Raw genomic sequence first — 14714 nt, 5'->3', positions numbered from 1 at the left:
CTACACTGCAGCTCACGGTGATGCTGGATCCTTAACCCACTGAGTAAGGCCAGGGATGGAACCCGCATCCTCACGGATACTAGTCAGGTTCTTAACTTGCTGAGCCACAACAGGAACTCTCAAGTCCTCAGTTTCTTATTTCAGCTGGTACATCTGGGGAAGGGTCCACTCGTCAACTGAATGAAAGGCAAGATGACTCAGGGGAAAAAGAAAGTCCCAAGAATTCAGGGGGAAATGAGACCCTTAACGAGGGCAACTGGAAAGCTTCCCCTAGTAAAGTGAACCTCTAAGCCAAGACCATTTTACAAGAGCAGTACATTGAGGTAACTAGGAGCATCCATTCTGAGGTCAGACAGAGCTGGATTCAAATCCTGACTCTGGGAATTTCCTTGTGGTGCAGAGGAAATGAATCCAACTAGTAACCATGAGGTTGTGGGTTTGATACCTGGCCTCACTCGGAGGGTTAAGGATCTGATGTTGCCATGAGCTGTGGTGTAGGTCGAAGGTGCAGCTCAAATCCTGCATTGCTGTAGGCCGGCAGCTGTAGCTCCGATTTGACCCCTAGTCTGGGAACCTCCATATGCCATGGATACAGCCCTAAAAAGCAAAAAAAATAAAATAAAATAAAAATAAAATACAATAAAAATAAACACACACACTTAATTTTCAATAAAGATTCAGTTTAATTCAATGGGAAAAGGAAAATAGGGAAACTTTTACAATAGTTAGAATATATAGATATTTGTATGGAAAAAATTAATCTTAATCCATCTCTCACACCACACACAAAAAATTAATTCAAAATGGACCACAGGGGAGTGCCCTCTGTGGCTCATTGGTTAATGAACCTGACTAGGATCCATGAGGATGTGGGTTCGATCCCTGGCCTCACTCAGTGGGTTAAGGATCCAGTGTTGCCGTGAGCTATGATGTAGGCTGCAGACTTGGCTTGGATCCCAAGTTGCTGTGCCTGTGGTGTTGGCCTGTGGCTTTAGATCCGATTGGACCCCTAGCCTGGGAACTTCGATATGCCTCAGGTGCGGCTCTAAAAAGCCAAAAAAAAAAAAAAAATGGACCACAGACCTAAAGTCAAAAACTAAATCTCTGGAAGAAAATTTATCTAGAAAATAATATACTAATAACCTTGGGATAGACAGATTTATTACACAGGACATAAAAGGCATTAATGATAAAAGACAAAAAAAAAATCATTGAACCTCACCAAAATGAAAAACTGCTCATTAAAAGACAAAGAAAATGCAGGGGGGGAAGTGTAAAATATATTTGATTAAGGACTCACATCCAGTACAAAAAAAGAATACCTACAAGTCAATAAGATAATTCAATTAAAAAAAGATCTAAGATTTAAACATTTCATGAAAGATATGGGAGCAGCCAACAAGCAAATGACAAGGTCCTCAACCTCACTAGTCATCCAGGAAAATAAATACAGAGTAAAACCGTAATCATATACCACTTCATACGCACTTGAATTACTAAAATTAAAAGACTGATAATGCCAAATGCTGCAAGAGTGTAGACCAACCATGATACTTATACCGCAGTGGTAAGAGTATAAAATGATATGGATACTATGAAAATAGTTCATCGGTTTCTTACAAAAATTAAACATACACCTATGACCCAGCATTTCTACTCCTTCTTATATACGCAAGAGAAATGAAAGCATACGTCGACACCAAGTCTTACACAAGAAAGTTTACAGCAGTTTTATTCATAACAGCTCAAACTGGAAAGAACCTAAATATACATTGAGACGAATGGAAAAACACATTGTGATTTAGCCAAAATATGGAATACTACCCATCAATCTTTTTAAATGATGCTATCAACAAAATGGACAAATCTCAAAACCATTTCTACTATATGACTCTATACAAACGTGGATCTTCCTCAACTTATAAAGCGGGGGTCATGTCCCAATAAACCCATCGTAAGTTAAAAATATCACAAATTGAAAATTATAACACCAACCTATCACATACCACAGCTTACCCTCTCCTACCTTAAACATGCTCAAAACACTTACATCAGCCTACGGCGGGGGACAAGATCATCTAACACAAAGCCTGTTTTACAAAAAAGTGTCGACTATCTCATGCAATTTATTGCGTACTGTACTGAAAGTGAAAAACAGGTTGTCTGGGTCCAGGATGGCTCAAAATGTATCGGTTGTTCACCCTCGTGATGGCAGGGCTGACCAGCATCACAAGAAGCATCGGACCACATATCACTACTGCTGGAAAAGATCAAAATTCAAAATGCAAAGTAGTTTCTACTGAATGCCTATCACTTTTGCACCATCATAAGGCAACAAATCTCAAAGTCAAACCATCCTAAGTAGGGGACCATCTTATGAAGTTCAAGAACAGGCAAAGCAGGGGAGTTTCCATTGTGGCTCAGTGGTTAATGAATCCGAATAGGAACCAGGAGGTTGTGGGTTTGATCCCTGGCCTCAATCAGCGGGTTAAGGATCTGGCATTGCTGTGAGCAGTGGTGTAGGTTGCAGACGCGGCTCGGATCCCGAGGTACTGTGGCTCTGGCTTAGGCCGGCGGCTACAGCTCTGATTAGACCCCTAGTCTGGGAATCTCCATATGCTGCGGGTTCAGCCCTAGAAAAGACAAAAAAAAAAAAAAAAAAAAAAAAAACAGGGCAAAGCAAATCTACTAGAGAAATCAGAACAGTGGTTGTCCTGGAACAGACTGACTGAAAAGGGGCTTTAGGGACTATTCACTGCCCTAAAACTCCTCTTCGCTCTGCTTACTCATGCCTCCCTTTGCCCTAAAAGCTGGCAGTCGCTAATTTTTTTACTGACACAATTTTACCTTTTCCAGAACGTCAAATAGTTGGAATCATACAGCATGTGGCCTTTTCAGACTAGCTTCTTTCACTTAGTATGCATTTAAGTTTCCTCCATGTCTTTTCATAGATTGACAGCGCATTTCTTAGTACACCGTCTGGATGTCCGAGTTTATTGAACCATTCATCTGTTGAAGGACATCTTGATTGCTTCCAAGTTTTGGAAGTTATGACTAAAGCTGCTATACACATCTGTTCGCAGGTTTTGGTGTGGACACAATTTTTCAACTCTTTTGGGTAAATACCAAAGAACATGATGGCTGAGTAGATGGTAGGAGTATGTTTAGTTTTGTAAGAAATGGCCAAACTGTCTCCAAAGCGGCTATACCATTTTGCATTCCCATCAGCAATGAATGAGCTTCTGTTGTCCACATCGTCATCAGCATTTAGTGTTCTCATTGTTTTTGATTTTGGCTATTTTTACAGCTGTGTGGTGATATCTCACTATCGTTTTAACTTAAAATACTCTAATATAGGAGTTCCCGTCGTGGCGCAGTGGTTAACGAATCCCACTAGGAACCATGAGGTTGCGGGTTCGGTCCCTGCCCTTGCTCAGTGGGTTAACGATCCGGCGTTGCCGTGAGCTGTGGTGTAGTTTGCAGACGCGGCTCGGATCCCGTGTTGCTGTGGCTCTGGCGTAGGCTGGTGGCTACAGCTCCAATTCAACCCCTAGCCTGGGAACCTCCATATGCCGAGGGAGCGGCCCAAGAAATAGCAACAACAACAACAACAACAACAACAAAAAGACAAAAAAAAAAAAATACTCTAATATATAACGTTGAACATATTTCTTATATGCTTACTTGTCAAATGGATAGCTGCTGCTTTTTTTTTTTTTTCTTTTTTTTAGGGGCACACCCGAGGCATACGGAGGTCCCCAGGCTAGGGGTTGAATCAGAGCTACAGTCACTGGCCTATACCACAACCACATCAACGCGGGATCCAAGCCTCATCTGTGACCTAAACCACGGCTCACGGCAATGCCGGATCCCTGACCCACTGATCGAGGCCAGGGATCAAACCCACATCCTTGTGGATAATAGCTGGATTCGTTTCTGCTGAGCCACAACGGGAACTCCCAGGATATCTTCTTTAATGAAGCATCTGCTTGGGTCTTTTGCCCATTTTTCTTTTTAAGCCACATCCACAGCAAATAGAAGTTCCTGGACCAGGGGTTGAATCAGAGCTGCAGCTGTTGGCCTACACCACAGCCATAGTAATACCTGATCTGATCCACATACGCAACCCACACCAAGGTTTGAGGCAACACCAAATCTTTAACACACTGAGCAGGGCCAGGGATCGAAACTGCTAGTTGGTTGGTTTGGTTTGTTTCCACTGAGCCACAAGGGGAACTCCATTTTTTAAAAATGTTTTCAATTTCATATGTGAAAGGGACTAACTTATATATTAATCTTTTATCCTGAAAACTTGCTACACTTGCTTATTAGTTCCAGATGTTTTGGGAGTTGGTTTTTTTTGTTTGTTGTTTGTTGTTGTTGATTCTTTTCAATTTTCTACATAGATGATCCTGTCGTCTGTGAACAAAGATGGTTTCATTTTCTCCTTCCTAATCTATGTACCTTTTATTTCCTTTTCCTATTGCATTAGCTAGGACTTCTAGTATAATGCTGAAAAACATGGTCAGAGGACATTCTCACCCTGTTCCTAAACTTGGCAAAGCTTTGAGCTTATCACCATTCAGTCCAACGTTAGCTGCAGGTGTTTAGGGACTTTCTTTATCCAGTTTAGGAAGTTCACCTCCACTCCTAGTTTTGGTTTTGTCTTTTTTGGGCTGCACCCGAGGCACATGGAGATTCCCAAGTTAGGGGTCAAATTGGAGCTACAGCTGCCGGCCTACACCACAGCCACAACAATGCCAGATCTGAGCTGCGTCTGCGACCTACACCACACACAGCTCACAGCAACGTCGGATCCTTAACCCACTGAGCAAAGGCAGAGATCAAACCTGTGTTCCCATGGATACTGGTGGGGTTCTTTAAGACGGGAACACATCTATTCCTAGTGTGCTGAGACTTTTTATCATGAGTAGATGTTGGATTTTGTCAAATGCTTATTCTGTATGTATTTATAAGATCATGTAATTTTTCTTTAGTGTGTTGATATGGTAGTTATTAATTAATTTTTGAATACTGAACCAGCCTTGCATACCTGGGATGAATCACACTCGACTATGGTGTGTAATTATTTTTATACTTTATTGGATTCAATTTGCTAATATGTTGTCGAGGACATCTATAGCTATGTTCGTGAGAGATAACTGTCTGCAGTTTTGTTTTCTTATAATTTTGTAATTTTTTTCTCCTGGTTTTGGTATTAGGGTAAAGCTGGCTTCAGAAAATGAACTGTAAGTAAAGCTGACCCTTGAACAATGCCAGTTTGAGCTGTGTGGGTCCACTTATGCAAAAATTTTTCCATAGGTAAATACCACAGTACTACATGATCCGTGGCTGGTTGAATCCATGAATGGTAAGGAACCATGGATACTAAAGGCCAACTATAAGTGTGCCAAATAACCTCTGCATTGTTCAAGGGTCAACTGAATTCCCTCTGCTTCTACCCTCTGAAAGAGACTGTTGAGAAGTGGGTATCCTTTCTTTGCTAAATATTGAGAAGAATTTACCAGTAAGCTCATCTGAGTTGTGTGCTCTCTGCTTTGGAAGTTTATTAATTATTGATTCAGTTTCTTTAATAGATATATACCTATTCAGGTTGTCTGTTTCTTCCTATGTGAGTTTGTTTCTTTCCTTTTTTTTTTTTAAGGCCCGTACCTGTGGCATATGGAGGTTCCCAGGCTAGGGGTCGAATCAGAGCTGAGGCTGCTAGGTTACACCACAGCCACGGCAATGCCAGATCCGAGCCACATCTGCAACCTACACACAGCTCATGGCAATGCTGGATCCTTAACCCACTGAGTGAGGCCAGGGATCTAACCGCAATCTCTTGGTTCCTAGTCGGATGCGTTAACCACTGACCCATGACGGGAACTCCTAATTTCTAGTTTAATTCCATTGTGGTCCAAGAGCAAACACTATGGTTTTTATTATTTTAAATTTGTTAAAGTGTGCCTTATGACTCAGGAAGTGATTTTGGTGAATGTTCAATATGCGCTTAGGAAGAATACATAATATGCTGTTGTTGGGTGAAGGAGTCTCTTTAATAGACATAGTTCAACTCATGCTGTTGAGCTGAGCTATGTCCCTGATCTGCTGCCTGCTGGTACTTGTCCATTTCTAATAGAAGGGTATTACAGTCTCTATTATAGTAGATTCATCTAGTTCTCCTTGCAATTCCATCATTTTTTGCCTCACATATTTTGATGCTCTGCTATTTGTCACACATTAAGGATTATGTTTTCCTGTTGTATTAGTAGATAATTCCCTTCTTTATCCCTGATTACTTTCTTTGCTCTGAAATCTGCTGTCTGAAATTAATATAGCTACTCCTGTTTTCTTTTGATTAATGGTTTATCTTTCTCCATTTCTTTAGTTTTAATCTATATGTATCTTTATATTTAAAATAGGTTTCCTGTAGATAACAGGTAGTTGGATCTTGGTTTTGGATCCATGTGACAATCTCTGTCTTTTAACTGGTGTATTTAGACCACTGATGTTTAAAGCATACATGATCAAACATTGTCGCTATTCTTATTTTGAACAAACATTATCTGTGAAGCATGAGAGTTTTTATTTTGCTTGCATGTATTCATTCTCCAATGCTCTTCCTTTCTTTATATAGGTCTGAGATTCTGACTTATATAGTTTTCCTTCTCTCTGAAGAACTTCTTTTAACATTTCTTGCAAGGCAAGTGTGCTGGCAATGAATCCCCTCAATTTTTGTCTAAGGAAGTATTTCTTTCACTTTGGAAGGATAATTTCACAGGGTACAGAATTCTAGGTTGGTGGGGTTTTTTTCTCTCTCAAATTTGTAAATACTTCACTGTAGTCTCTTCTTACTCACATGGTTTCTGAGATGTCAGATGTAATTTTTATCTTCGCTCTTCTCTAAGTGAGGTGTCCCATCCCCTACCCCTGGCTTCTTTTAGGATGTTTTCTTTTTATTTTTAGGATGTTTTTCCTTATCTTTGACTTTCTGTTAAAGTTTGAGTATGTTTGGGGTTGGGGGGTGGTTTTATCCTGTTTGGTGTTCTCTGAGCTTCCTGGATCTGTAGTTTGATGTTGAGTATTAATTTGGGGAACATTCTCAGTCATTATTCCTTCAAATATTTCTTCTGTTCCTTTCTCTCTTTCTTTCTTCTCCTCTAGGAGTCCCATTCTACTTTCACCTTTTAGTTGCCCCACAGTTCTTAGATAGTCTGTTGTGTTTTGTTTTGTTCTCTTCCTCAGTCTTTTTTCTCTTTTCAGTTTTGGACATTCCTATCATTATAACCTCAAGCTGAGAGAGTCTTTCCTTGGCATGCCCAGTCCAGGTATGAGCCCATCAAAAGCATCCTTCATTTCTGTTACAGTGACTTTGACCTCCTGCATTTCTTTTATTCTTTCTTTAGACTTTACATCTTTCTCTTTACCTCATCCATCTGTTTTTCCATGTTGTCTACTTTTTCCATTAAAGCTCTTAGCATTTTAATCACAGATTTTTAAATTCCTGGTCTAATAATTCCTATATTTCCACCACATCTGATACTGTTTTGTGTGTGTGTGAGTCTTTTTGTCTTTTTTCTCAGGGCCACACCCACAGCATATGGAGGTTCCCAGGGTAGGGGTCTAATCGGAGCTGCAGCTGCCAGCCTACACCACAGCCACAGCAACGGGGGATCCAAGCCATGTCTTCGACCTACACCACAGCTCACAGCAATGCTGGATCCTTAACCCACTGAGCAAGGCCAGGAATCAAACCTGCGTCCTCATGGATGCTAGTCAGGTTCATTAACCACTGAGCCACAACAGGAACTCCCTGATACTGGTTCTGATGCTCAGTCTCCTCAAATTGTGATTTTGTCTTTCGGCATGCCTTTTATTGAAAGGCAGACATGATATACTAGGTAGACATGATATACTGCAGTAAACTGGCCTTTAGTGATGTGACAGTAAGGTGTAGGGTAGGGGATGTGTTCTACAGTCCTCTGATCAGGTCTCAATCCATTGCTGAGCTGGTGCCCCTGTACCACACACTCCACCAGTGCTTCTCAGTTCCCACTCCTGCCCTGAGGTGGAACAGCACAGGAGAGGAGGTTGGATTTGGGTATTTCCCCTCCCCCAAGTAGGTCAGGCTCTGGTGAAATAGTTTCTCCTTAGGGCAGGCATTGTTAAGAAGAACAGAGGGCTCTCTGGCACATTTCAAACAACACATGATATCACTTACATGTAAAATTTTTAAATGATACAAATGAACTTATTTACAAGTAGAAACAGACTCACAGACTTTGAAAACAAACTTATGGTTACCAAATTATGAAAGGTGGAGGAAAGAGATGTAGCAGGGGTTTGGGGTTGGCATATGCATACCACTGTATACAGAATGGATGGTCAGTGAGGACCTGCTGTATAACTCAGGGAACTCTATCCAGTATTCTTCTCTTTTTTTTTTTTTTTTCTATCCAATATTCTGTGTTAACCTGTATGGGGAAAAAAATCTGAAAAAGAATGGGTATGTGTATATGTCTAGCTAAATCACTTTGCTGCACAGCAGAAATTATCACATAAAAAACACTGTAAAAACACTGATTTATAATGTTTTTTAAAACTTTTAAAAATGAAAAAAAAAAATTGGAGTTCCCGTCGTGGCGCAGTTAACGAATCTGGCTAGGGACCATGAGGTTGCGGGTTTGGTCCCTGCCCTTGTTCAGTAGGTTAATGATCCGGTATTGCCTTGAGCTGTGGTGTAGGTTGAAGACGAGGCTCGCATCCAGCGTTGCTGTGGCTCTGGGGTAGGCTGGTGGCTGCAGCTCCGATTCGACCCCTCGCCTGGGAACCTCCATATGCTGGGGGAGCGGCCCAAGAAATAGCAAAAAGACAAAAGAAAAAAAAAAGAAAAAAAAATTAAATAAGATTTTTAAAAGTGGTCCTTTCCTTTCCCCCGCCAGAAGCATGTGGATATTTTCCTTCGATATTCACTGTAGGTGAATGAGGACCTAGTAGAGCTCCAGGAGGTAAAAACTCACAAAAGTGTAAGTTCCCCCGCCCCCCGGCTGTGATTAGGTACCCCTGAAGTTTTTGGGGTTTGTTCTGTTGTATTGAGATTTAACTGACATAATTACAATGTATAACATGTTGATCTGATACATTTATACACTGCAATATGATCACCCTTGTAGCATTTGCTAACACCTCTATCACGATACATAATTATCATTTCTTTTTTGTGGTGGGAACAATTATGATCTAGTCTCTTAGCAACTTTGAAGTTTATAATTCAGCATTGTTGACCACAATCACTATGCTATGCATTAGATGCCCCCCGACCCAAAGTGTTTAACTCTCAGACTCGTCCACACCTAGCCTCCAGCAATTTGTCAATTACAGGTTAGGCTTTCCTACCCTGGTGCTGGTTCTCATGGAGGCTTCTGGCTCCCATATGTTTTGTTTTCAAATTAACTATATTTAAGTATAATTTATATACAATAAGATAGACTCATTTTAAGTAAACAGTTCTGAGTGCTGAGAAATGTATATGCTCAACAACTCCCACCCCTCTACGTCAATTATGAGGCTTCCTGGATGACCATGCAGCCGAGGTTGAGAACAACTGCTCTGTCATTCTCAGTTGCTGAGGCCTTGGGACTGCCAATTCTGAGGTTATTCATTTATTTCTGGGTCTTGGTTTCTTCACATCTCTTGTTCCTGACTGGAACATCTGTGAACACCACCCCACCACAGGAGCCCCACTTTGCTGAATTCTGATATTACAGAGTCAGGCTCAACATGGAGACAGAATTTTTTGTTGTTGTTGTCTTTTTGCCGTTTCTAGGGCTGCTCCCACAGCATATGGAGGTTCCCAGGCTAGGGGTCGAATCGGAGCTGCGTCTGCACCCTACACCACAGCTCATGGCAACGCCAGATCCTTAACCCACTGAGCGAGGCCAGGGATCGAGCCAGCAACCTCATCGTTCCTAGTAGGATTCATTAACCACTGAGCCACGACGGGAACTCCAAGACCGAAAATTTACTTCAATGGTCAGTTCATCTATCCTTCACATCTCTGTTGAACCTGTACCCATTTCCCATTGCTGCCTCCTCCCTCCCTGTCTTTCAACTTTAGCTGCCCTTGGACACTCAGGACCGCTTTCCTCTCCTGCCCACCCTCTCATCATGGCGTGGTAAAGGGCCTGGCCTGACCCTCTGTCTTCATCTTTCCTCACCTACATCTATCTGCATTCCTGCCTCACTTAAGTCCCAATTCAAATCCTACCTACCTCCACCACAAAGCCTTCCTCCCCTACCTAGATTTTATTTCTCTCACTTGTACCAGGTACCTGAACACGTAATAATGTCCCAAGTGCCCTTGGCACTCACCTTCTCTACCTGTTTCAAACAACCAAATTCAATTAAACAAACATGGAATCAGTTGAGGGCTTTCTTTGAGGTAGGCATAATGCTAGGTTCTGGGCAATCATAAAATGGTGACCAAGACACAAAACAGACATGGTTCCTGCTCTCATGTGACAGACTCTGAATTAGTGCAATAAGCTTTACCAAAGGTGAGAGGGTCTCTGGTGTTGGGGAGCCAGAGTCAAGGGCATGTGGTATTTCTGATATATGAGAACACCACCACTCTTGGAGTACCAGCTGGGCGGAGTTCACACTTCTTTTTATCTCCTGTGGCTCTCACCCGTGGCATGATCAAGTGTTTATTGGCTGGACCTGAACTCACAGAGCAGGTACCACTGGCCAGGTATGGGATCATTATAGGGGGCAATTTAGCATCCTCCAACACCAACCCATTTTTTTTTTTTTTTTTAAATCTCCTCTTCCTTCTCCTGCTCCCTGTCTCCTTCCTTCCTCGCTTCTTGCCCCATTTCTGGTCAAATCCTGGACTAGCCAGCAGCTCAGGGGCATTCTGGTCATTGCTCAGCTGTGTACTCCCTACCCTCTGCATCGCCCTTTTTTTCTTAGCTCATCCCATCTGGAGAGAAGGCACAGGCTCAAGGTGACTTTGGCTATTCATCAGAATCACCTGGAAAGCTGATGCTTAGGCCCCACCCCACATCTAATTGATTGACTTGGTGTGGCTAGTTCTTCAACTCCCCAAGTGATTAAAACGTGCAGCCAGATAGAGAACCACTGAGACAAACTAAGGAGTTCAAAGCCTCCAACATCTCAGCCGAGGAGGATGGTCCCAGAGACAACCACAGATCCTGGCCTGGGCCAAGAGAACCACACCCCTCACACTGGGGGGTGGGCTGAGGACAGGGCTTCACCTCTCTAGCATCTCAGCTCTGGAATGGATGTCACAGCAGAGCTGAAGCCAGGCCTCTGGAGAAGGCAGGGAACAGAGAGTTTTGTTGACAAAGGAATGCCGAGAACATGGAGGCAGACTGCCCGGTAAAAACGGGGTGGGAGGAGCAAAGATTAGAGAAGGTCCCACCCGGGAAGTAGTGGGCACAGCATTAGTTCTCAATAAGTGTCGGCTTTTATACTGATACAGTGCTTTTATCGTCAATTTATTTGCACAAGAAGGAGCACCGAATAAAACAAATGAGTTCTGTTCCCTAGATTGAGAAGTAGGAGTTTAGAGAGTAACTTTCCTGCCTTCCACACCGCCCCCATCCCACCCCACAGGCCAACTGACTATGAAATCAATTCCTGGCATGGCTAGGATGTCACACAAACTGGACTGCAGCGATGCCTGAACAAGGTCGGTAACCGCTCTGAACTTTGGTTTTCTCACCTGTAAAGTGGAACCTATAGAAAGGCGCCCCTCCCCCACAGGGCCATTGTGAAGATTAAATGAGTTTGTCGCAAAGTATACATAGCAGGGGCAATTAGGATAACAGCTCTGCAATAGCACTTCTCACCTGTCAGGTAATATCTGATTTACTTGTCTCACTCCTCCTTACCTAACTCCCCAAGCCATTTTTCTCTAGTTTATATTTCTTCAATTACTTATTAAAACAACTATATCATATACATAAAGGAACATATACATATGAATAGCTTAAAGAATAACTCCTGTGCACCCATCATTCTGTGAAATAGATCAGTTCCTTTGAAGCCCTTCGGGCCTCTGTCCAATCACATTCCCACCTCTCTTCCCCAAAATAGCCACCTTCCGGAAATTTTTCCTTGATTTTCTTTTTATCATAAACAGATAAGCCCAAGCAACTACTTTTCACCTTTGTATCCCCAGAATGTTGAACTTTACAGGTATTTCAGTACATGTTGGGTAAATGAATGACTGTCCTAGCGGAACTAGAACCCAAACTGGGCTTTCCAATTCTCATCTGCTTAAGCTTGGGCTGCTTTCCTTGTCCTCAATCTCCTCATCTAAAGAAAGAGAGAGCAAGTTCCATGCTTCCTGGGTTCCCTTCCAGCGCGAGCCTATGGTTAGCAGAGGTTTCCTGAGGCTGGAGAATATCACAGCTTCCAACCTGTGCCCCGGCCCACTAGTTGCGGGGGGGCGGGGGGGAGGTCACATGGGTAACACAGGGGCCAGGTATCAACCCTTTGAATTCTTGGGCCAGCACAACTCCAGGGCTTGCTGCATCCAGCCACATATATGCTTATCTCTCTACCCTCCTACATGATGCAAATATCTTTTCCCATCATTTCTGGGTGTGCCCATAGGAAAGAGATTGAGCAGCCCGGTATTAGACTACTAGCTTGGTGGTAGGTGGGAGGCTGGGTTTAGCCTATAAATCCAGGACAGTTTGGGGATTCTCTCCATGTTGGCCCCAGCTACCCCATTCAGAGGCCCACTGGTCGGCTGTGAAGCTATCAGTAGCTTCTGATGTATAGAGCCACCTAAAAAGAGACAGAGGACTGAAGACTCTTAACGCAAGAGGAGAAAGGAAGGCTGGGAGAAAGTGGTGGCTTCGAGATCCTGCCCCCTGTGCAGAGTAACCCGTGTCCCAGGCCATCCTTACAGATGGGACAGAGGCAGACCTGGAGGGCCGTGTCCAGAGCTCCCCGCAGGCAGCCCAGCCCCGCTGCTGGGTCAGCCACAGCTGCTGGCAGGGAGTCTCCAGGTCTAAAATTAGCCTCCTGCTCTCCACCCAGGCAGCTCCACACTCCCTCTGGCAGACAGGCCCTGTGGTGAAGTAATGACTACGGGGAGCCTGGGAGCCTCGGGGCAGCAGCAGAGAACAAGCCCCCTCCCCCAGCAGGAGGCCGGGGCTGGGAGCGAGAGCAGGGGCACATCGGCATCGGTATGTGGAACCCAAGCCTTGCTTCACTCGCGTTTTCCACACCTGTAGGGTACGCCCTGTCCTGTTCTTACCTGAGGCCCAGCGAGGAAAGGAACAAACTTACCCACAAGCTTAAAAGGAGCCAGGTTCTTAATTTGCCACCCAGGCTGGTGGGGTCAGGAACATCATCCCCATCCTACAGAACCCACAGGGATGCTCAGCAAGTCACCTGACCTGCATCAGGGACCCTGGGAAGGAGAAGCCGGAAGTACCTGCTCCCTCTTTCCCAGGGAGGTCTGCTCCTGGAGGGCACCTCCTGTGGCAGAGCCCAAGCCTGTGACGCACTGACCCCACCTCCAGATCCCTCAGCTTCGGATGGTCTGGTCAGGAAGCCTGTGGCTGAAGCTGCCAAAACAAGCGGCCAATCCTGGGCAGACGTCCCCCTTCCCCTGGGCTGAGCACACAGGGCTATTGATGTGAGGGCTGCCTGAGGCTGGGAGGGGCGAGGGTGAGGCTCTGAGATGGGGCCTGGTCAGAAGTGCACAGGAGGAGCAGGAGGGCTACAGGAAAGAGCACCACGCTCACCAGGGCCTGTGGAAATGCCCACCAAGCTCGCTGGGCCTCCAGCCAAAGGCTTCTGAGCCCATCTCCCAAAGCACCATCTCCCAGGGCTCAACCAACCTCACCCTCCCTCACCAACTCCCCCCCTCCCAGCCCTGGTGAAACCATCCTCCTCTTCCAGGGAGTGGAAGCCCGGTCCCGACTCCAGTCCTGCCTGGGAGGCAAGGTCACACAGCTGGTAGGGGACTGGACACAGGATGTGAATCCAGGCACTGTCCCTCAGCCTCCTTTTCCAATCCTTCTCCAGCCACTTTCAGCTCAGAATCCTCAGCACTGATACAGATACTGTTTTCTTCGGCAATAATGTCAGAGCCAGAAGGGACCTCCCGGACCAAGGAGCCAGGGTTTCTCCATTTGCAAATAAGGACACTGAGGCCCAGAGGGCAGAAGTGACTTGTTCAAAGTGGCAGAGCCAGTTCATGGCAGAACCAAGACTGGAACTGAGATCCCCTACTCCAGCCCCGGGTCCTGACCCCAAACGACATGCTGAAGAGAAAAGCACATCCAAGTTCTTCCCCAGTCCAGAAACACTGGTACTTTCCTTCTTCTGCTAGAACAGGCCTCAACTGTAGGACTCACCAGGGACCTCCTGCTCCTTGGCCAAACATGCCAGGTCTCCCTTCTGGACATCTCCTCCACACCTGATGCTGCTTTTCACCCCACCCCCAGCAGGGTGGCCCCCTCCCCCACATCTCCTCGCTGTTCAGCCTGTCTCCCTCACTGGCTGCAGGAGGCAGCCAAAAGCCCCCCCCAGGTGTATCCTCTTCTGCTGACCACCAGATTCCAAGTCCCACTGCCCCACCCTAGCAGTACAGGGAACACCAGGGGGGTGAGGGGAGAGCTCTGGGTGGGATAGGACAGTGGCACCATCAAGGCACAGCCTCCAAC

The 14714-nt window shown here is 44.8% G+C and overlaps 1 protein-coding gene and 1 long non-coding RNA gene across 5 annotated transcripts in view; one reads left to right on the top strand and one right to left on the bottom strand.

Moving 5' to 3' along the window:
* Positions 1 to 14714, bottom strand: part of B4GALNT3 (beta-1,4-N-acetyl-galactosaminyltransferase 3) — an 88858-nt gene that overhangs the window by 57903 nt on the left and 16241 nt on the right. The gene's annotated exons all lie outside the window — the stretch shown is intronic.
* Positions 6952 to 13766, top strand: LOC146403452 (uncharacterized). Its single transcript, XR_014804000.1, has 2 exons — positions 6952 to 7618; positions 9861 to 13766. It is a non-coding gene; the product is annotated as an uncharacterized LOC146403452 (long non-coding RNA).

This window comes from Sus scrofa, chromosome 5 (genome assembly GCF_054392235.1).
Source record: "Sus scrofa isolate SSC_HxYL_T2T_F1_AM1 chromosome 5, Sscrofa_HxYL_maternal_Yorkshire_Landrace_v2.0, whole genome shotgun sequence".
Lineage (NCBI taxonomy): Eukaryota > Metazoa > Chordata > Mammalia > Artiodactyla > Suidae > Sus > Sus scrofa.
The sequence above is the reverse complement of the archived record's forward strand: the minus strand, read 5'-3'. Positions and strand labels throughout refer to the sequence as shown.